The 24,430-nt window shown below is 38.6% G+C and overlaps 1 protein-coding gene, 3 long non-coding RNA genes and 1 pseudogene across 6 annotated transcripts in view; 3 read left to right on the forward strand and 2 right to left on the reverse strand.

Moving 5' to 3' along the window:
- LOC125346496 overlaps positions 1-1,277 on the reverse strand; it is a 29,883-nt gene extending 28,606 nt beyond the window's left edge. The window contains exon 1 of the long non-coding RNA XR_007209944.1: positions 1,267-1,277. This is a non-coding gene — a long non-coding RNA (uncharacterized LOC125346496). The remainder of the gene's footprint in view (positions 1-1,266) is intronic.
- The window catches only part of Lrmda (leucine rich melanocyte differentiation associated), a 1,039,777-nt gene that overhangs the window by 235,253 nt on the left and 780,094 nt on the right, over positions 1-24,430 (forward strand). The gene's annotated exons all lie outside the window — the stretch shown is intronic.
- LOC125346495 lies at positions 2,855-23,121 on the forward strand. Its single transcript, XR_007209943.1, has 3 exons — positions 2,855-2,866; positions 8,177-8,183; positions 19,552-23,121. It is a non-coding gene; the product is annotated as an uncharacterized LOC125346495 (long non-coding RNA).
- Positions 4,779-13,986, reverse strand: LOC125346501. Its single transcript, XR_007209948.1, has 3 exons — positions 13,971-13,986; positions 6,262-6,265; positions 4,779-6,052 (listed from the first exon to the last, which is right to left on the reverse strand). It is a non-coding gene; the product is annotated as an uncharacterized LOC125346501 (long non-coding RNA).
- Positions 12,006-12,121, forward strand: LOC125347484 (annotated as a pseudogene).

A 24,430-nucleotide genomic window follows, 5' to 3' on the forward strand; every position in this document is an offset into this window, starting at 1 on the left:
CATGTATATGAGGCAAGCACTCTTGCCACTAGGCCATATCCCTAGCCCCCAATATTATTTCTTATAAGGTAATTCCTGAGCCAAAGAATGAGGATGAACTGAAAAAGATAAGACAAAAAAGGCATAAGGAAGTTCATTCTGGCTGGAAAAAAAAACAAGAGATGAGGTCTAAAATGACAGAAATATTGTGGCTCTAAGGAGAAAAAGTAATTGAAGGCTTGGTAGTTGATTTTGAAGAAATGGGAGTCTCATGCTGAAAGCCTACCTAAATGTCTAGGCAAAGTACTTTTGACTATAAACTCTTAGAGGGTCCACTGTGTATCAAATTCTTGAGGCAAATCTCATCATGGAATCACTGGAAGAAGAAGTTATGAGATGGAAGAAGCCATGTAGACCCAGAAGCTCTTTGAGATTTAGCTACGAATGTCCATTTCCAGATATCCAATTAATCAGCACAAAGCCCATAGTAAAGCTGTGGTCCAAGTAGTAGAGTACCACCTTTGAGTGGAAAAGTTACAATAGTATCCAGGCTCTTGAGTTCAAGGCCAGTACTGACACACACACACACACACACACAGACACACACTTATGCTTGCACACATACTTACACACAAAACAAGCAAACAAAAACCTTCCTTAAACCCACTATGAATATTCTTATCTTGTACTGTAGAAATGTGAACACCTCTATGAACATTAGCTCAGATAAATTTCATTACTTTACTAAAAGCCAAAAAAGATTCCAAATTTTAGTATGTATATAGGACCACAAGAATTTTAGAAAAAAACTTTACTTCTGCAACAGGTAACTTTCATTTAGAATAAGAATAATTAGATTAATACAATTAATATCAAGACAGTCACAGTCAATGAAGTAGTTCTAGTAAATGAAAGCCTACTTCAAATGAAAATTTTAATTTTGAATTTTCAGAGTGAAGAAGAAATAGCTCTAAGTAAAAAGTCAGTTTGGAAAGAGTTCTATATTCGGGTAGATGGCTGTCATTTGGAGATTAGTCTAACACACCAATCAGCACATTGAAAATAAAACAGTACGAAAATAGCTATCAGGATTATATAGTTAAGGTGCTTAAAAAATCCAGGTAAATCCAGGGGCTGGGGAGATAGCCTAGTGTCAAGAGTGCCTGCCTCGGATACACGAGGCCCTAGGTTCGATTCCCCAGCACCACATATACAGAAAAACGGCCAGAAGCGGCGCTGTGGCTCAAGTGGCGGAGTGCTAGCCTTGAGCGGGAAGAAGCCAGGGACAGTGCTCAGGCCCTGAGTTCAAGGCCCAGGACTGGCCAAAAAAAAAAAAAAATCCAGGTAAATCCAGATTTAGTTTTCAAGCTTATCTTTAGGAAATAAACCTAAAATTATAAAATTCTTCTCTTTGTAGATTCCCAAAGATGTATCCATTGGGTCTTGGGTTGAGAAATAAATGATGGTTTAATCTGTCATAATCCTGGATTAAGATGGGTGCAGGTGGCTCATGACTGTAATCCTAGCTACTCTGGAGCCTGAGATCTGAGGATCACAGTTCTGCCAGCCTGGGCAGAAAAGTCTTGTGGGATTCTTACCTCCAATTAACCACTAGAAGTAGAGCTGTGGCTCCAAGTGGTAAGTGCTAGCCTTAAGCAAAAGTGCTCAGGGCCAGCACTCAGGCCCTGAGTTTAAGCCCCACAACCAACCAAAAAAGATTACTGGAGTAGACAACACTATTTAATGGCAGTTAGCTTCCTTTTCCTAAAAGTGGTGTGATGAAAAGGAAGGAGGTTGTAGTGTTGGTGCTGCTTCTCTGGGATGCTTGATTCTTCAAGAAGTTAAGAATCTGTAGCTGAGTGTTGTGTTTTCTTTTTTTTAAAGTAAACTATGTGCCCATAATAAGACAGAACTTTCAGTAGATTAATGCAACACACACTTTTCCCCATTCCTTCCATGTGCCACCATGTGTTTCAGACTTCAGTGGATTTTATTTTTGATTTTGGAATATTTGCATAGACTTTACCAACTCTACTGCTGGACTGCCCTTAACCCAAATAGGGAAACTGTGAAACTGTTCACCCTGGATTTTAGATCTTTCAGATATGAGTTTCTCAACTTATAGTACCATATTTTTAGTCTGTTCTCCAGTGTTAAACAATGAAGACAAGGCCTTAATTGTCTGTGTGTCTTACTCCTTTCATGGATAGATTCCAGTCTCCCAGAGCAATGTCTCATCTAATATAGGTAGGCAAATATGTGTGCGTGTGTGTGAACGAATGGATAAATTCCTGAACAGAGTAGGAGTCTTTGTACTAAACTTCCTTTACATTTAAATATGACATACAACTAGTAATTGAACAATCCACAGTCAATTAAACAGGCCCCCTCAACTTCCCTAAGGTATTCTAGCATAATGGTCATGCTAATAATGAATGTGGAAACTCCAAAGACTAAAGTAATTGGAAATTACTGCTTTGCTAATTTTGTCAACATATGTATGTAATATATCTACCAGAAGCCAGATACCAGAATACTATGCCTTGCAGTCGTGGCATAAGACCTGGTAGATTTCCATTTCCCTTTCATATGGTTGGAACTAAACTGTGGCTCAACTGTGGTTCAAATCTAGAAATATCTCTTCAGACAACTAAGCACTTCATTGAAGTATTGAATTCTAAGGATTTCTGTTTTGGGACATGATGCTGACAGGTAGCTTTCTCCCATCCACCCTTGTTATCCCCTTCTACAGAATTTGGGATCCTTAAAAATGGTCTCCTGCTTGTTGAGTATTTTCATTGATGTGCCAGCACCACCCGTTTTCATGGGTAGGAATTTGCTCTATGTGTGCTGTTGGCATTGGCATTGGCATCTGAACTTGGAAATAGTAAGGAATAGGGTAGTGCTTTTCCAAAAGATAATTGCTTTTTTTCCCAGGAAAGTTTAAATCTCTCTCTCTCTCTCTCTCTCTCTCTCTCTCTCTCTCTCTCTCTCTCTCTCTCTCCCTCCTTCCCTCCCTCCTCCCTCCCTCCCTCCCTCCCTCCCTCCCTCCCTCCCTCCCTCCCTCCCTCCCTCCCTCCCTCTTCAGATGTTGGTAACTCATGCTGGTTATACTAGCTACTCAGGAGGCTGAGATCTGAGGATCAAAGTTTGAATCCAACACAAACTTAAAAGTCTATGAGACTCTTATCTCCAAAGTTCAAGTGGCTGAAGTGGTAGAGCACCAGCTGAGAGTGAAAAGGCCAAGTGGGTGTTCAAGGCACTCATGAACCCCAGGCATCAAAGCAAAAACAAAACAAGATAACACTAAAAAAACCCACACTGCCTCTACCTGACTGTTTTTATACAGCAAAGGTTGCTTTCCAAGTCATATAACATTATACCTATTCTGTAAAGCCAAATTATTTTGTGAATTATCAGAAACATTGATCTGCCCTTGACAGTACTTTAGAGTTTTTGCAGCAAATCTCCTGGCTGATAGCATTAGCAGGGTGTCATTTTTTGTCACTTGTAAGCTTCCCTTAGTCAGGTGCAGTTGGAAAGGAGTCCAGAGTAACAAAAGGTATTGCTATCTTTTAAACTTTGCTTTAACCTTCAAACACTAATAATTTATTATTCAGTGTTGTGCTTCAGTACTTTTTGGTGACACTGTATCATCTTTAATGTTGGTAACTTGAGTTCTGTAATATAAAGATATATAAATAGGAGAAAAAGAAAACGTTGGCTAACTGCTTTTATGGATAGAAATCTGAATAGTGTTCTTGATGCAATTCATCCAACATTTATCTGCATAAATTATAGTAGTTCAAGAAGAGGAGTGGAAGAGGAGTATACTTATGATCTCCTTTTTATAGCAATGTAAAATAGAGCAATCATTACTTCTTAAAATATTGCACGTCTTTATTATCATATTCATTTATTGAAAGCAAATGTCTTGTTACCTAATGAAACAGTGTTTGATGTTAGGTATATTTGGTATGATTGTAGAAGCAACATTGGACTCTTTATAAAGTCTTTGTCAATAATGTCTCTACTTGTTCACTGGCCATTTGTTCTTAGAATATTAATATAAATGACCTTTAGGCAGGAAAATTAAATCTTCTTCATAAGCAAAATGAATAACTTCATGTTCATTTACTTTGTAAACTCTAAAGTGACTTTGAAAGGTGCATGATATTTTTGTCAAAGCCAGAGGGTCTAAGGCATAACAGCAGGAAGAAAGCTGTAAGATCTTCTGTTGTCACTCCCCCCTCCACTTCCCAGAGTATATCATCTTTCTTTAAAAAATACTCTACATTTAAAATTAACTAGAAAGACATGATTAGCTTCCTTTCCCCATTTGCTGGAGACATTTCCATTCTAGATATTGCAGAAAAATAAGTAGTACATGAAAGAAAGTATAGAGGACCAGTTAGGTCATTTCTTTGCAGTTTGTCTTTTCATCCTGACTCCAAGGAGATTATTTGGGGTGGGGGGGGGAGGTGATAAAAGGTCAGGAGAAATAAGCATCCTTTCTGCAGCTAGGTGCACTTGGATGACTTGGTTAGTCCTCCCTCCTTCCTCTTTGTCTGGGTTTGTTTTGATTTTGCTAATATAAGGTGTAGCAAGAGGAAGAAGGAAGAAGACCTAAATAAATGGTGTCATATCTCTAGAGCAAGTATGGGATGGGACACAGACTAGCTTTCCAGACTAGAAATGTAAACTCAACACCTCTGTTCCTCTTTGTACCTCTATCTTTTCCTCACTTTACTTTAGAACAACAGGTTTCTAGTCCACCCTTGCCTGGCTTCTCTGCTGAAATATTGTCCAGAATACTCTAGAGACCAAATCCCTGAGTCCTTTTTGGGTTCCTTGTATCCCTACCTCTCAGGTTCTCTTATTGTGGCCATGATTGTGGTTGAGGAATGACAAAGTTTTATAGGGATTCTAGATCCAAGGCTGCCAGTAGTATATTACTCAAGAAGGAAGAGAAGAAATATTTCTCTCAACATTTACAAAGTTGTCAGTTCATATATATGATGAGTACTTTCAAACATACCTCCAGGTAGAGCAGACTGTAGAGCAAAAAGCCCATGCAAAGGCCATGCTCCCTGACTATAGCTTCAGTGCATGTAGATCTTTCAGTCCTTCAACTTTCATGACTTTCTTTTTTGATAAGTAGAAGGAATAATGTCTGGTATCTAGGGATGCTTAGCTGTAAGTCCAGATAGTTCCATGCATTTGTGGCTTACTCTTTTTCTTTTTTCTGTAGACCCCTTGAGCTTTCTTTGAGAAGCACAGCTGTTCAGCAGCCCAGGGATCCATGCATTTCCCCATCTCCCCATGTTTCCACCTCATTGTTCTTTCAAGGAGACACAGGGGTCAGCAACCTGCATTACTTATGAAACAAAGGGTTAGAAGGCTTAAGAAGTAAATCACTTTTATAAAAGGACTTTCCATCCTACAGATGGCTGTTTGATTCCTTCTCCAGTTTTTTTCTTTTTTCCACAAGAAAGGACATCCTAACCTATTCCTAGTTCTTTAAGTCCTTGGGAGATACCTTATTTCATGCCAGGGGCTCCATTTCCCTATGACAAAAATCTGAAAGAAAAATGAAAGTTATCTGTCTTAAGACATGTTTCAAATGAATGGCTTCTAACATTATTAGCATGATTTTAAGGTAGGTTATTTTATTTGCTTCTGTGCCTATCAGGGAAGAATGTTTTTGTTCTAAAATGAGTGGTCTTAGATAGATAGCTCCCTGGTTTAACTAAACAAACTGAGGAAGGGAATATCTTGGCAAATAGCAGATGACCCTGTGAGATTTTATAGAAGAGTGACAATAGTGACCCAAAGTAGATTTTTGTTGGTGCTTCTCGGCAAGTCCCTGTGGAAGACTAGTTTTCTCTAAATTTCAGGTAAATTCTTTTTCTTCAGTCACATTAACTCCAGCCACTGGGCCCTTCAGTTTCCTTTTCTACTGTGAAACTTGCTTATAATGTGTTCTTTGTAACAGCTGGCTTCTGATTGGTCCTGTTCCCTTCATGGACTTCTTGATAACACCAAATGTTTGATGTTTTCCTGCTTGAAAAACCTCCCATGCTCCTGGATTGGGAGGATTAATATAGCCAAAATGGCAATATTGCCAAAGACTATCTACAAATTCAATGCAATACCCATTAATATCCCAACACCATTTTTTAATGAAATAGAGGAAGCAATCCAGAAATTCATATGGAACAATAAAAGACCCCGAATAGCAAAAACAATCCTAAGCAGAAAGAATAGTGCTGGAGGAATTACAATACTCAACTTCAAGCTGTATTATAAAGCTATAGTAATAAAAACAGCTTGGTATTGGCACCAGAACAGGCCTGAAGACCAATGAAACAGAATTGAAGACCCAGAAATGAATCCACAGAACTATGCCCACTTAATCTTTGATAAAGGAGCTAAAAAAAATAGTATGGAAGAAAGATAGCCTCTTTAACAAATGGTGCTGGCAAAACTGGTTTAACACGTGCAACAAACTAAAACTAGATCCTTGTATATCACCCTGCACCAAAATCAATTCCAAATGGATCAAAGACCTTGAAATTAAAACAGATACCCTGAAAACACTAAAAGAAGGAGTAGGAAAAACACTTGGGCTCCTTGGCACAGGATGGAACTTCCTTAACAAAGACCCAGAAATGCTACAAATCAAAGAAAGGATGGACAACTGGGACTGCATCAAACTTCAGAGCTTCTGCAGTGCAAAGGACATAGCTCACAAGATAAACAGAAAGCCCACAGATTTGGAAAAGATCTTTACCGGCCATACAATGGACAAAGGCCTCATATCTAAAATATATGCAGAACTAAAAAAATTAAATTCCTCCAAAACAAAACCGCAAAGAACCAACAGCCCCCTCAACAAGTGGGCTAAAGACTTAAAAAGAGACTTCTCTGATGAGGAAATGAGAATGGCCAAGTTACATATGAAAAATTGCTGTACATCACTGGCCATAAAAGAAATGCAAATCAAAACAACATTGAGATTCCATCTCACCCCAGTAAGAATGTCCTATGTCAAGAAAACTAACAATAATAAATGTTGGAGGGGATGTGGCCAAAAGGGAACCCTTTGTCGGTGGGAATGTAAACTGGTTCACCCACTCTGGCAAGCGGTATGGAGATTCCTCAGAAGGCTAAACATAGAGCTCCCCTATGACCCAGCAGCCCCACTTTTGGGCATCTACCCAAAAGACCACAAACAAGAACACACTAAAGTCACCAGCACAACAATGTTCATCGCAGCACAATTTGTCATAGCTAGAATATGGAATCAACTCAGATGCCCCTCAGTAGACAAATGGATCAGGAAAATGTGGTACATATATACAATGGAATTTTATGCGTCTATCAGAAAGAATGAAATTGCCCCATTTGTAAGGAAATGGAAGGACTTGGAAAAAATTATACTAAGTGAAGTGAGCCAGACCCAAAGAAACGTGGACTCTATGATCTCCCTCATAGGGAATAATTAGCACAGGTTTAAGCGAGTCACAACAGAGGATCACAAGAGCCTAATAGCTATGCCCCTATGAATGCATAAGATGATGCTAGGTGAAATGAACTCCATGTTATGGAAACGAGTGATATATCACCGTTGTAATTACTTTCAACACACCACGTGAAACCGTAGCTTCTATTGTTGATGATCCTCTTGTATCTCCTTCCCATGGTTGTACCTGCACTATCACTGTATCTTATCTGAGTACATTGGAAACTGTATATACTGGTATTAGAACAAGGAAAGTGAAAGGAAATATCAAAATCGAGAGACACAGGATAAAAAGACAAACTACTACAAAAGCAATACTTGAAAAACCATTTGGTGTAAACCAACTGGACAACTCATGGGGGGAGAGGGAAAGGGGGAGGGGAGAGGGGGGAATGAGGGAGGAGGTAACAAACAGTACAAGAAATGTATCCAGTGTCTAACGTATGAAACTGTAACCTCTCTGTACATCACTTTGACAATAAATAAGAAAAAATTTTTAAAAAAGATAATATTTGCTTCCCCCGCCTCAGTTATGGGGCTTGAACTCAGGCCTGGGTGTTGTCCCTGAGCATTTTCACTCAAGGCTAGCACTCTACCACTTTGAGTCATAATGCCACTTCCACATTAATTGCTTTTGAGATATTAAATGATGTTGTTACATGAGTGACACAGAAATAAAGTTCATCACATTTCATTCTTTGCTTCCTGGTCTGTGTATGGAGTTCTAGGTAGGATCTGATAAGAGCCATGTGCCTCCTTACTGTGTTCTTTTAATAATAGACTGTATATGTTTGCTAGATTACCAGTTTCATGGGAAGAAATGTTCTACAAAACCTACAGTGCTGCAGGGTTAAGGGTAAAATGAATTGGGAGCATGAACTGTCACCCAACCCACCTCACCTACTTGAAATATTGATGAAATACAAATGTGAAAATGGCACAGGTTTAACTGGGTGGCCGCTCAGGGAATGTAAGCACCAGAAGAGACCTTCACAGTCACCTGGATTAATGAATGCCTTCACTTTTCAGATCAGAAAACAACATAACTTTTGCATACTTTTTGGCATTCCAAGTTTTGACTATGTTATCTAATATTACCAAATTTTTGAATAATGATGCTTGTGCTCAGTGCTCATGAAGGGCGATTCTATACTGAGAGTCTGAGACCTGCGCCTTGCCCTCTGGTGGCCCCTAGTCTGAGGGCAAAACATCAACGTAAGCCCATATATTTGACTCTCATTTTTTTTGTTCAAGTGATGAACTGATAAGCAAAAATGTGAAGCCAGCTCACATAAGAACAACAAATTAGGTGTAGAACATGTTTTGTTTGTACCGTACCTCCATGTCTAGGGATAGGACTAGGGGCTTGCCCCTCAGGGACAGACAAGTCAGACAATATACTTTCATTTTCTCATTCTTTACCCTTTAGACAATTCTTCTTTACAAATTTTTATTTTTTTCATCTCAGATCATTTACTGACTTCTGATTTGTCTGTCTCATCAACTTTCTCTTTGTCTCCTTTCCTAGTGTACTGCCTGACACATAGTAGGGTTGTGGTAAATGTTTGAGCCATGAATGAATGGAAGGTGTAAACTGATAGGAAGGCCATGAAAAGACTACAAATGTGAAAATACAATCAGGTAACTTGGGATGAGCAAGGATAGAAGAGATGAGGGAGAATGATGGAAGGGATGACATTGACCAAGATGCATTGTACTTATAAACTGACATATTGAGTTGAAGACCCTTTGTACAACTTCTTTGTTTTTCTTTTATTTTTATTGTCAAGGTGGTGTACAGAGGAGTTACAGTTGCAAACTTAATGTAGTGAGTACATTTCTGGTCAAACTTGTTACCTCATCCCTCATTTTTCTTCTATCTTCCCTCCTTCCCAATCCTCCCCCCTACCCCGAGTTGTACAGTTGGTTTACAGCATTTTGTCTTGTAATAAAAATTAAACATTGGAAAATAGAAGAAAGCAAAGACAAGCACTCTTTTAAAATCTTCACTGACTTGTTTTGTAACTTACTGTGTTTGGAAAACTATGTATGTAATGTTTTAAAGTAGGGACTAGCTTTTACTTGAATGTATATTGAAAAATATCCCTGTTTTTAGTAATAAAAGTTTTAAAGAAGATATTTTAGCAAGCCATTTATTTCACTTGATTAGCCATTAGAAAAGGTTAGAGGTGTCTTTAGTTCTGGGGAGATAACTTTAACAAGGAATGGATTTTAGAAATATCTAGGCAACATACACAACACCTTTCTGTTTGCTTATCTTTCAACACAGCTGTTTATATAATATATACATAATATGTTTGTGTATATATTTTGAAGGTGAAAGACACTTTCTTGAAACCTCTAGCTTCTTCTGTCTTGTGGGGGTTTCTTCATATGTCTTCCTTCTGATATATAAACATAGAGAGAACTCCAAGTTCCGTTTTTCTTTTATCCTGAATATTATCTCTATCTTGAAAAAAAGTATCATCACCCAGTGGCTGAATACTACAGTTGGAGCCTTCTGTAGTGAATAAAGCTATCTTTAGAGAGGCTTTCCACTTTAGATAATTGCTCCATTTTGTTTACTTGGAAGAGCTCGCAGTGTTGAGGATACCACCCAAATGAGGGCACTTTCCTGGTAAGTGAGGAGGGCAGCTTGTAAGATAGGACTTCCAGACTTCTTGATTTTGCTTTTATTCATTTTTTAAGTAGTTCAACTGCTGGCTACTTAGCATGTGTAGTCTAGAAATTTGAGAGTAAAGACTTCCAGCTTCTGTATGGAGTTACTTAGATGGGACCATGATAATTAAGAGTGATGTGTAACTCATGTCTGTTTTATCATGGTATCTACCAGAGGGCCAACCATAATCATGACATTAGAAATTCATTTTTGAGGGAAGGATAGCAAAGTCAGACAACAGTCTTTTCATTTCCGTGTGATTATGAGAAACTCAAGTTTGGTTTAGTTGCAAGCCTGTGTCCTAATCATAGTTTCCTATCCTTGAAAATGTTGGTAGAGCTGAGCACTGGCAACTCATGCCTGTAATCCTAGCTACTCAGGAGGCTGAAATCTGATGATTGAGGTTCAAAGCCAGCATAGTAGGAAAATTTGAGAGACTGTCCAGTTAGCCACGGAAAAGTCAGAAGTGGGGCTATGGCTCAAGTGTCAGAGTGTTATCCTTGAGTGAAAAATCTAAGAGATAGTGCCCAGGTCCCAAATTCAAGCCCCAGTACTGACAGGCACAAAAATGCATAAACAAAAATGGTGGGTAAGTCCTAGACTCTTCCTATTAAATGCAGTAGGGTAGAATAAAGTGTATTGTTTATGGGTATTATTATTATTTCAAATTTTTATTATCAAACTGATGTACAGAGAGGTTATAGTTTCATACATTAGGCATTGGATACATTTCTTTTTTTAAGTTTTTATTATAAAACTGATGTACAGAGAGGTTACAGTTTCACACGTTAGGCATTGGATACATTTCTTGTACTGTTTGTTACCTTGTCCCTCATACCCCCCTCCCCCCCCCCGTCCCCCCCCTGAGGTGTTCAGTTCACTTACACCAAAAAGTTTTGCAAGTATTGCTTTTGTTGTTGTTTCTCGTATTTTACCCTTTGTCTCTCAGTTTTGGTATTCCCCTTGAATTTCCTAATTCTAATACCAGTACACACTGTTTCCCATACACTCAGATAAGATTACAGAGATAGTGTAGATACAATCACAAGAAGGTGATACACGAACATCATCAATAGTAGAAACTATAGATACACATGGGATGTTGAAAGTAGTTACAACTCTGATATAACAATCATTTTCATAAAATGGAGTTCATTTCACTTAGCATCATCTTATGGGATCATAGTATAGCTATTGGGCTCTTGTGATCCTCTGTTGTGACTTGCCTAAACCTGTGCTAATTATTCCCTATAAGGGAGACCATAGAGTCCATGGATACATTTCTTGTACTGTTTGTTACCTCGTCCCTCATACCCTCCTCCCTGCTCCCCCTTTCCCTTTCCTCCCATTAGTTGTTCCGTTCACTTACACCAAACAGTTTTGCAAGTATTGCTTTTGTAGTTGTTTGTATTTTTTTACCCTGTGTCTCTCAATTTTGGTATTCCCTTTCAATTTCCTAGTTCTAATACCAGTATACACGGTTTCCAATATACTCAGATAAGATTACAGAGATAGTGTAGGTACAACCACAGGAAGATGATACAAGAACAACATCAATAATAGAAGCTACAGATACACATGGGACGTTGAAAGTAGTTACAACTGTGATATAACAATCGTTTCCATAACATGAAGTTCATTTCACTTAGCATCATCTTATGTGTTCATAAGGGTATAGCTATTGGGCTCTTGTGATCCTCTGCTGTGACTTGCCTAAACCTGTACTAATTATTCCCAATAAGGGAGACCATAGAGTCCATGTTTCTTTGGGTCTGGCTCACTTCACTTAGTATAACTTTTTCCAAGTCCTTCCATTTCCATATCGCTTCTCGGCCTTTTGGCTAAGATCAAGTGTAGTATCTGTTCTTATCAGTTTATGGGTATTATTGAAACAAATGAAAACAAAGCATTTTACTTAAAGCTGCTTGATACCTGATGCCAGAAGTGGCAATGGAAGCAGGATCTCAGTGACACATTTGCTAATTGCTGGCAGATCCAAAAGAATCTCATGGAATGTGTTTTCAGAGTCATCTCCTGAGAGAAACAGACCCTCATCAGTTACAGCCTTGTTCATTCAGATCCCACTTGCAAGTAGGAAGAATAAGCAGTAACTGACATTCAGTGTGATTTTGGAAGGCAACATTAAACTTTATAAAGAGGTCATTTGAATAGAATGCAATTAGAGAAGCATATAGGACTTTTGTATGGAGGTGATTTCACAGAAGTGGTATGGGGTGATTAGAAGAGACTGGGTCTTACTGGCTTTTTTTCAGTCTCGCACTACCTACCTATACTCCCAGACAAGTCATATCTACCTGGGTTGTGGTGGGCTCATTTATGAAACAAGAAGGATGTCTTAAGAACCTGATATTCAACCTTATTATTATCAGCATAGAATTGTAATTTGTGTGTGTGTGTGTGTGTGTGTGTGTGTGTGTGTGTGTGTGTGTATTTGGGATTACTACAGGCAGTATTTTCCATTGTGTTTCAATCTAGCTTTTACCATTAAAAATTATGTTAACAACCCACTAAATTGCCTCCTTCACCTCCATACTATGTTGTGTTTCTGAATAGTAGCCTCACTGGTTCCTGCTCTGGCCTCACTTCTCATTACTTGGCTGGAATTAGGTTCTCCTCTCATCTCAGATTCCCAAAAGCAAGCTGCTTGGACTTCTAGACACCCGTCATTATCTGTGACTAGAACTAAACTTGTGTCTGAATTGAATTGGGATGGGATGTCTCAGGAAATATTTCTTATCCTAAGCAATAGCTTTCATGAAATGATCTCTGTGCTTTTGTTCCAATTCTACTACACATGGCATTGTCATCATCTCCAGGTCTTTCTTTTTCCCTTTGAACCATTTCTCCATACCTGGCTAGATCAAATCAGCTTCCAGCAATGTGAAGACAGATGTCACTGTCACTCTCCACCTCAGAGAAGGACTTCTCATAGGATTTTTATTTCCTTTTATAGAATGTCATCTGCCTTTGGCTCATGAGAGCATTTGGCTGTAAATATTCATACCTCTGTTTGCTCATCCATTTTAGCCTCTTTCCCCATTTCTTTTGAGTTACTTGTCCCTTAGGTCAATTCCACATTCTTGTCAGTTTCCCAGTCAAAAAATCACTTCAAAAGAGGGGTGCCAGTGACATGTCTGTAGTGTATGTAGTCTTTCTTCCTTGGGATGCTCAGAATTGGAAGGATCATGGTACAAGGACAGCCTGCAAAAAGTCTGCAAGACTTCATCTTCATGGAAAGGAAGCTTGATGTAATGGTGTCTTATAAAACTCACCAGGGCAAAGCTGAGCTGGACATCTGGCTTAGTGCTATCATATGCCAGCCTATCAACAGAAAGCCCTGAGTTCAAACTGTAGCACTGCCAAAAAATAAAGGATTTATAAACAAACATTTGAAGGACACTATTCTTACAATCTGTGTGTGTCCAGGGTTGAGACTTACTATATTCAGTTTTGTGATCTCTGGTCCCCACTAGCTTCTACATGGATATCTGTTGTTTCCTAAAGGCCAAGCTGAGAGCCTTCAAGCCATTTCCCTCCAAGCTCTAATCTTACTAATATTTGAATATTTATTGCATTGGAGCCCTTAGTCAAAATACCATGCCATATTAACTTTTAATTTTCTTAGATTTATGAGGAACACTGAAAAGCATATGCTATCTCTAGAATGCATTGGAGAAAAGAAGTTGGTTTGTCATAGAATTTATTTATTTCCATGGGAATAGTGCCAGTACCTTGAGCTACATGGTGTTTGATTTGTTGCAGAACATTTCTTTTTTCCCCCCAAACTGTGTATATTTGTTAAATGACTTAATTTATAGACCAAGACACTGCTTAGAAATTCTTGGTTTGCAGATATCTTAAAAGAGTGATGTTGGCCAGCTGTCAGAATTCCCATCTGATTTAATTTCCTGAATCTGGAAGAGGTTTAGAATTTTTATGAATGTCTTAAAAAATGTAGCTGCAGATATCTCAGGTCAAAAGGTATATCTAGAGATGAATCAAGAATAAAAAAAATAAGACCCATGCTTTTTTTTTTTTTTTCTGTGTTGGTACAGGGAGCTTGAACTCAGGGCCTCACACTCACACTCTCAGTTGATCTTTTCCCTCAATGTAAGTGATCTGCCACTTGAGTGACACCTTCACTTATGGACTTTTCCTTACTGACAGTAAAAGTATCACAGACTTTTCTGCCTAGGTTGGCTTCGAACCTCAATCGTCAGATTTCATTTTCTTGAGTAACTAGGATTACAGGCATGAGCTACTAGTGCCAAACTGGAACCATCAGTTTCTCAATGGCTGGACTTCCCCCCACCCCGCCTTTTTTCATTTATTTCCCTAAAACAACAGAATCTATAAGCTATGTACTGTCCTTTGCATACAGTAGCTACATAAAGAATGAACACGAGGAATGAGGATGACAGTACTGATCGTTTTCTGTAAATGTGAAAAAATGGCCACTTACACCCACCAAGGAAACTTTCACATTTGTTGTTCTTATTTGTTCTTTTCCTTCTAGTATTGCAAAAAACTGTGGAAATATTTGAAAAACAGATACCAGTTAGTGATTAACAGTGTGGATTTTGGCTTAGAGTTTTATGTTGAGGACAGCTACCCACTGAGTTGAAACTTTCTTCTAAACTAAAAATCAGACCACCCATCTCTCTTCCAAGAAGAGTTGTTTTGTTGATGACACTCAGTTTATATGTGATTAAGGTAGTCAAATAAAAATGTGAATGAAACATAATGTTCTTTTTGCCTTCCATATTTATTTGGGTTAAAAAGTATGGGAAAAATTGAATGTCATATAACTATGGAAATTCTGTTGTAAAATGAGTGTTTATCTCCCCAAAATAAACTATGTTACAGATGAGATCCATTTAGAAATGGAAGAAAAAGACACATACGCAGTAAGAAATACAGATATTTGTGCATATATATATACACACATATAAAATGTACATAAGACCATATATATCTTATCCAGAGCCCATCTATATATGCATATACATATGTGTGCTTGAACACATATACCTAAGCATATACATACCACAATAATTTATTCTCCAAACTAGTACAGCTTATTAATAGCTATGCCAAGATAATGGACATGAATTGGGATTCTAGATGAACTGGAATGCATAGCCAGTTATTGCTATAATGTTATTTGTTCTAGTATTTATTTATTTATTTAGGCCAGTCCTGGGCCTTGGACTCAGGGCCTGAGCACTGTCCCTGGCTTCTTTTTGCTCAAGGCTAGCATTCTGCCACTTGAGCCACAGCGCCACTTCTGGCCATTTTCTATATATGTGGTGCTGGGCATTGAACCTAGGGCTTTATGTATAGGAGGCAAGCATTCTTGCCACTAGGCCATATTCCCAGCCCTTGTTCTAGTTTTTTAGAGACAGAATTGCAGGGCTGGCCTGGAACTCATTATGTAGCCCAGGTTGTTCTTGAACTCACCATGTTCATTGTGAGTAGTGGGATTACACATGTTCACCAGCACTCCCAACATAGATTGCTACTTAACAATAGACAAAAGGTCTTAAAGGACTGGCTATTTGGTACTGGGGACATTTATTCTTAGGGAGGGGGGAGTTTAGTAGAAACTTCTTGTAATTGAGTTAGTCACTTTCTTTGGAGATGTTGAAGCTAATTCAGGTTATCACATCTATGGAACTAAGGATTGTGAACAGACTCACCTCTAGTGGTTTTCCCTATGTTGCATGCATTTTTATGGAAGTAATTTGATTTTTATTAATAGAAGTAATAGAGAAGTTTGGCAACTAGGTACTTCACTGACATGCCATTTCCTCTTCTTCGTTTACTTTTCTCTTGTTAAAGTCATCAAAATGTTGACAGCTGCATAACTCTTTTTAAAGCATTCATAACCTGACAGATATTACAGATATTTGTCATTTTACTTCCAGTAAGTGACAGCTGAAATTAGCTTTTTGCAGAATTGGAAGATAGCATGGGTATAGTGAGTCCAGTCAAATTTGTCTTGTGATTCTTTAATAGACAAGTAAGTGATCTCTAGTCTAGTTAAGCACTGGGAACTGGAAGGAAGTACAGAAAGGAGTTGGTAACTATTTGGGACTGTTGGAAATAGAAGTATCTGGATAGTGAATCTCAGAAGGCTAGCATGTCTCATTGGTGCCAGGAGTCTCTGAGGACCACACTATGTTCACTGCACTCAATCCTGGTGTGCCATCCTAGGCAGGAGTCTTCTTCCTTGAGCAACAATCTCCAGGGTTAGATATTCAGTCCTTCCAAACAATAGATTCAGTTCCTTTTTAAAAGTCCGAAATGTTTGAAACCTGTTGCTTACATTTTGCCTAAAGCTTCTGCTTTAGAAGTATACTCATCTGTCTCTATTCTCCACTACTGTGTCTTAAGTTCCAGTTTTTCTAAAACCATAATAAAGACAATGACTTCTGCTTACAGATTATATACATGTGGAAAGTACTTTTTAATGCATTACCTCATTTCAGTCCCCCAGGTTAGAGAACATATGCTCACCTGACTAGGTCAACTATCATCTGTCTATTTCTCAGCAACTTTTTCCTCAGCAAAAGATCCCTTACTGGAAGCTCTGCCCCACTGCAAGGTGGTTTCACACATCTTTTAAGACTATATGTGTCACGACTGAACTCCAGCAAGAGAAACGAAGTTCATTTTTTAAAGACCTAAACAGAAGCCAGGCACCAGTGAGTGGTGTTCATACCTAGAATCCTAGCTACACAGGAGGCTGAGATCTAATTGAGGTTCAAAGCTAGTCTGGGGAGGAAAGTTTCTAAGACTCTTATTTCCAATTAACCACCAAAAAGCTGTGGCATAAGTAAGTAAGTGGTAACCTTGAGTGAAAAAGCTAAGGAACAGCACCCAGGCCCCAAGTTCTGGCATACGGACGTGCACACACACACACACACACACACACACACACACACACACTCTTCAGATTGAGTCATATTGGCTTGATAAATCCTAAACCTAGTTTCTGCCAGCAAGGGGAATGGACTATGCTTGTACGGTTTAGCTAGGTAGAACCCAGTGTTGGGACCAAAGAGTGAACCAGATCTAGGGAACTCCAAAGGGATAGGAAGCAGGAGGGGCAGGGGTAACTTAGAAGAGGGAGGGAGCCAACAATTTTCCAGAAAATATGGCTTGTGTAGATTGCTTATTTTCTGTGTGTGTATTACCATCCATCAATTTATATGTCCCAGTGGACTGGAATTTCCTTGAGGATAGTGGTTTTGCTGTCCTCCCCTTTTCTTCTCTCCCCTCTTCTTTTCACATAGTCTGGCACATCTCACCTATCCTTATGTATAGTAGTATATGCTCAGTAAGAATGTTGAATGTTTGTTCCATTTCAAGATAATAATGTCATCTAGAATTACATAAACTATAAAAGAAAATATCCAGTATTTGCATAGGAAATTCCCCCTGAGGAAGGGGAAGTAGGCAGGATGGGACGATAATAACAAAATTAAAGTTTAAGATAAATCTTTACCAGTAGGTATAGCCCCTCTTATTCAGTCATGTATGACTTAATCACACAACTGGATATGTTTTGCAATTTTGAGTTAACCTGGCATGGAGAAAACATTTTATAAGGAGAAAGTTCTTGTCTTTTTTTTTTTTTTTTTTTAGCATGCTAAATGCATTGTTAATTGTATGGGAACTTTGAGACCACTAGAGATCTATCATAGACAGGTGTATGAAGGAAAGCTATATTAACCTTTTGTTGATTTGAAGTCATTTTACCTTATGCTCTGGAGCCCAATTAACATTATTGATTTGAATCATAGTCATCAAGATCAACTTATTGTGTGTTAATTTCCTTCAGCACAGAGAGAGCTGGAATCAAGCACAGAGGAATTGAGACAGAATGATTGATTTGACTATGAAAAGCATGTTTTGTACCATAATCTTGTTTTAATGCTTCAGTAGTCGAGTTGTGCCAAATTGCGTTTGATGAGGCAATTGCTTTCTGATTGGGATTCTGCTTCAGGCTTAGGTTAGTCACTTAGTTCTACCCCTAATAATGCTACCGAAAGTCTACCTCTTTTATTCTCTTGCTCAGGCATCTGCAGGTTGATTGTGGTTTGGCTGATCTAGGCTAGGTGGCTTTGCTCTTAACATGTAAGGTGTCAGTCAGCCTTGACTCTAGGCTCCCTGTGGTGTCAGGTTTGCTTCAAGTATATGTGTTGTAGAGCACAGGATGCTTGGAGAACACCCTTCTCAGAGTAGCACAGAGGAGTGCAAGAACCAGATAAGGATCACAAATACACTTAGGCCTCTGCTCACATTATACTGCTGAATCTGGTTGGCTTGACCAAGCCTCATAGAAAGGAACATTATGAATGGGCAGGTATATAAACTTTGCCCTCAGTGACTACTCTGAGCAGTCATTCAGATTATCCTAGTCTTTCTGGTAGTGTAACTCTCAGGTCAGAGTGGTTAACTGAATTACTTATCCATGATCATAGCATCAAGTACATTGGGAAAAATGACATAGGTGTATATTGGTAACAATTGCATCATTTCTGTTATGAAAAATGGGAGCTTTATGAGCTCTAGTCTCCTGGGTTGATAATAACAATGTTAATAATAAATGGTATATTTTGAATATCACAATGATAATAATTATAATGGTTTTTGTTGAACATTTACCATGTGTTTGTCCTCTCCTCTAACAGGTTGATGAAATAGTCCCTTACCTCCATTCTTATATAATAAAAACAGGGCTGAGAAATTTTATACAAGTATGGTCATATTAAATGATGTTTATTGAAATGAACTCCAAAAATTGAAACAAGAGAGTTTTTGTTATTTTGTTTTTTTTTCTCCTTTGTTGCTGTTTTTGATTTCTGTACCTTGCATTGTATGTAAGTTTATCTGTATTGGGGAGGGTAAGAGGGAGCACAGAGATGGTGGGACAAAGCGTGAACTAATTCAGCAGTGATACTCACTAGAAACGATGTTGGAAATGAACCATACAACTTGCCAGGCAGGGGTTCAAGATGGAAACTGGGAGAAAATGAGGGAAGAAATGACACTGTTTAAAAGGAAATGCACTCATTACCTGACTTATGTAACTGTAACCTCTCTGTACGTTACCTTTACAGTAAAATAAAATTAAAAACATAGAAAGAAGAAAAAAATTTCATTGGAATTAACTTAAGGAAACACTCACTCCTGTACAGAATATGAACTCCCAGAGGGCAAAGAGAATATCTTGTTTTCTCTTGGGTCATAAAGAGCCAAGCATAAAGTAAACCCCCAGTATGCACTGATTGTTATATGCACAAGGTAGTATGCACTACCTTGTTTCTTTGTACAACAGTTCAATAAAAAACAGTTTAATAAAATACATGGTAGAAATCAGTGAAGGAAAACCTTTGGAGTTAGAGAAACAACCTAAAATATACACACCTAAATTTGATCCCATATGACACAATAAATATCCACATGCGAATATATGTGTGCATGTACATATAGATGTTATATACCATGCAGTTTGTGTACTACATGTGTGCACATATGTATCTTTATGTCATGTATTACTTATGTATTTCTGCGTATCATATATTACATATTATATGCTAATACTGTAATTTTTTTCTGATAATTCTGTGACGAAGGAAACTGATGACCCAAATTAGCTAGGATTTACCAAGGAAGAGCTAAAGGCAAGATTTGGAATTTCACTTGTCTTAAGTCCAATTCAAATGCTCCATCTTGGAGCTGCTTCTTGGAACAGGTTGGTGAATTTTTATTTTCATCCTCCCAAGGACTTTTCCATTTACCTTCAGCCTGTCTGTTGGACTCAGCACAGCATCAATTCCCCCTGAAACTGGTCTGTTAAAAGTGGACACGTGGAACTTAAGAAAAAAATGGAGTAAATGGCTGGAGATAGAGGACTGCTTTCCCTTCCCATTTGAAATTAATGTTCACTGTATAAAAAACATAAAGCATATCCATCCCCAGGGACTTGCCTGACATTTTAAAACTTTCATCTGCTTTAATTCACGGCGTTTGAGGTAGGGATTTACACATTGCTGAGCTCCAGTGGCTAGTTGGCTGCCGTGTGCATTTCCTCTCCTGTTGGGCTAGGCTGAGCTTTCTGCAGGCCCAAACAAATTATATAGCTTATTTAGCTCTCTCTAAAAACAATAATGGGCCTATTCAGATTTTATCTGTAATTTTACTTTGTTGTTGAGCAGTATTAATAATACTGTTGTTAACAAGGCCAAGGCAGCCTTCACTGAATTTTCTAGGCTTTAGTGATAGGATAAATAGCTGCTTGCATCTCACAAAGGGAAACATGTAGATCGTCTCAATTTAAGTCAGACACACTTGCCTGGATGGGAGCCATGTTAATATCACATCTTGCAGATTTGGCATGGGCTTTAAGAGTCCTGTATTTCAAGTTGGTTTTTATAGAAACTTGCTGCAGAACTGGGCAGGATTAATCATGGCTGAGATATATCACACTTAGTGCAGTATTAAATTCTCACAGTGGAACGATGCAAAACCAGTTCATAACCTTATAAGAACATCGTGCGCTACAGTAATCATAGAGAAATACTGTATATCCAAATTAATGGAGAATAAAATGTCCTGTACTTTTTTTTTTTATGTCAGGCAACACTTCTGTGTTGTATTCATTTCTTTCCCTTTACCTTGCATGGGAGCTGGCCAAGTTGAGCCTTAAGTCTTCCTGTGCTTTGTTATCACTGGACTTGTACTTAGCTGAGCGCTGTGCTGAGCTTGGGGGTTAGAAAGTACTTATGGCTCAGTTCCTCTCCTCATGGAGTGGTCTCTCTGGATCTATAATATGCAGATGTTCATTGTTTTTCTAGAGTCTTCCCCCAGTCTTTCTCCAATCTTCCTCCCTATCAGCCAGAGCCAGAGTTTATAAGTTTTTATGGATCTGAATTTAATGGTAATACACACTATCTGCCTGCCTGCCTGCCTGCCTGTCCGTCTATCAGCATTAGAGAACTCAGGGCCTAGTGTGCAAGTATTCTGTCATTTGAGGCTGGCTCCCAGCCATTTTGCTTTTGATTTGTTTTCCACATAGGAAACTATGCTAACTTTGTTTGCTCCAACTTGCCTTAGGCCATCATCCTCTTACCTTCACCTTATGAGGAGCTGGGATTACAGAGATGTATACCATTATATTTGACTTCATGCATGCATCTTTAGAATCAGTTCTGGTATTGCCTGTGCTCCAGAAATAAGTTTTTTTTTCCTATATAATTTGGCTCAAGTATTTTGGTAGGTAAGGATAAATTAAACAGCAGTGTGAAGGTCATCAATGTATTATTTCCTCTCAAAAATTTCTCAACCAATGAGAGAAGCTATAAAATACATCTTCATAAGGACCCATGGACTTTTCTTGAGAAACTGTTAAATTGAAGAGACTATATAGGTTTAGTTAGATTAAAGGGTTTTTCATGGCTAATGTTTCAAGCATGTGATAGGTAGAGTTGTTACATTTTTCACCTCTCTCTCCATAATGGTCATCAAAATAAATTTTGTGACCATTTTAGAGTGGGCCCTGCAGAATTCACTATAGAGCATCCTCTTCCTTCCTCCATGGTACTGTGGTTTGCACTCTCAGAGCCTTGCATGTGCTAAGAAAGTGTTCTGCCCCTTGCGTCATGCCCTAAGCCCTCACTATGGGAAATGACTAATATGGTGATAAGGTTCTTAGCTAAATATTCCAAGTCTTAGTAGTGGCTTGGGGTCTTCTGTGGCTATTTGACTCAACATCATGCTCCTGAAATATCATGAGGATACAATAGCTTATCAAAGGTTCACTTTTAACCTGACAGCAACTCTTTTTCAGACTGATCTATTTTTAACTTTCTTGTGACATATTAAACTTCCTTAATTTGAAATGAGAGTATTTTTGAGGACTTTAGAACTTGGTGTGTTGAAATGCAAGGAAAAAATGTGCCAAAGAGGTATTATTTGGGGGATAATGGCCCTTTAGGTGCTGCCCATGTATATATACATCAAGGTTTAGATTCAGTAGCTACAGCCTTCCCAGTTCAGCAAGGCTGCTCAATGGGGGCAGAGAATCAAACTGAGATGCTGTCTCTGGTCCTACTGGAAGACAAACTGTTTTCCTGTTTTCTCCCAATTCTCAAGTCATTACTGTGTAAATGTGGTCAGGCATCTGTATTCCTTAACTGCCCTGTACTTATGTGTGTAATAAACTCCTACCAAAACAGTAGCCATTATTTCTTTTACTCTTTTTAGTTTTCAAATTGGATCTTTTCTCCTTCTGGTAGTTAAGTGAGTCACTTAAATTTAATTTGATAGTGTTTTTGAGTTCATATAATACAGATGCTGATTTTGCCAGATGTAAACCTAGCACAGTAATGCCCTGCTTCTGAGATTATTGGTAAACACATTGCAATACCACTAAATAGATACTTTCAGGCATTTTCTCTACAGGCTTAAAAGAAGTATACAGCACTATGTTTAAAAGTATTTCAGGGAAGAAATCTTTTTTCTTACTGAGGGTTTTGGAACTTCAGAATGTTCCTCTGACTTGTGAAGCAGAGATTTTTTTTTCACAAGGTCTCTTTAATTGGTGGCCAACATGGGCATTACAAGTCAAGCCAGAGGAGATGTGCCTGGGAGAATACCATCCCACTTACTCAGGTACATAGAGGGACACCTTTCTAGCAAAAGAGGCCAAGGAGAGATTCTCAGGTGGACCTATCTGGTTGTCCACCCATCATCAATTCATCTATCCATCTTCAGTATATTCATTGAGAGCTTATTGATTTTCAGACGCTGAGGAAGCAAGATAAATCAGGGGCCTCTGATTGTGACAATATGACATCCATGATACAAAGAGCTATGTAGTTTCAGGAAGAGTAAGATAGGAGGAGTATGCTGTACATTTGCAGTAAGTCTATTGGCCAGAGAAGCTCCAGATGGCTGTGCCAGAGAAAGATGATTAGACCTCGCTCTTGTGTGAGCATGTGGTATATAGGAAACACATAAAGTATAAACAAACACAAGTAAATAAAGCACATCAATGGCAGTGAATACTTGTTGATTGTGCACTATGTACAGGCCTGGTGCTCAGTGTTTATGTGTATCTCATTTGACCCTTGTACTAAACAGGTGGAGAAGACCCACTGTCTTCTGTTTTTGCCAGATGAGGCCTTCAAAATACCTCTAAATGTAGATTTTTCTCATGGTCTCATAGATATATAGTGATAGAGTTGGGGTTTGAACTTGAACAAGTTGGAAAACTGCAAAGGAACCTGGAGGTAGAAGGAACCCAGGGGAGAGAGATACAAAAGAGGTCAGGTTCTTCAGGGTCTATGAGAGTAAAGGAGATGTGATATGATTGCCTATTTGTAAGTGGGAGAGTTGCAGCAGGGAAATAATGGGAGTAGAAAGGCAGGGAAGGGCTGGGGTGGAGAATACAGTAGCAGCTGGTCATAAAACCTGGGTGCTGGATCTGCCCACAGTCTCTCTCTCTCATACTCTTCATATTCTGGCTTTCTCCTATTTACCCTTCAGGTTTCTACTTAAATGTGATACTTTTTCAGGGAGTTCTTCCTTGAACCCCAAATTAAACACATTAATATTCTCATTTTCTTTAATGGAGCTCCTGTGTCTGAAAGACTTACTTAGCAGCTTTCTCCCTAACCACACTTAAAGCTTCTGAGAAACAGCACTGGGTCTTCTCTCTCCACCTGTGTTGATGGATGTTCAGGGCTTGGCACATGGCATGTCCTCTATATGTGTTTACTGGTAAGCTGGAGAACTTCTACACTCTTTTATTCACTTTCCTCAACCAAGGCTGTGTGGTTGTTTATTTTCATAATATTCTCCACAGCTTCTACAAACCAAATTCCATAAACCACCAGCCATCTTCACATAGGAGGTATTCAAATAATAGGAAATCTTTGAGCTAAAGAAATAATTTCCTTCTAGAAGCTTAGACTCAGTCTACATGTTTATAATATGAAATCACTTCTTATTTTTAGATTTTCCCTTTCAGCCAGTATTGGATTGCAACTCATAACAGGGTGCAGTAAAAAGAATTGTTGAGCAGTGAGCTTGATGTAAGTGGAAAAGTAAAGGGGAATAAATGGATTCTTCTTTGTCCTACTGGGTTCTTCTGCTGTGTGTGTGTGTGTGTGTGTGTGTGTGTGTGTGTGTGTGTGCGCGCGCACGCTTGTACT

The sequence above is a fragment of the Perognathus longimembris genome, chromosome 2 (assembly GCF_023159225.1).
Source record: "Perognathus longimembris pacificus isolate PPM17 chromosome 2, ASM2315922v1, whole genome shotgun sequence".
NCBI classification, from domain to species: domain Eukaryota; kingdom Metazoa; phylum Chordata; class Mammalia; order Rodentia; family Heteromyidae; genus Perognathus; species Perognathus longimembris.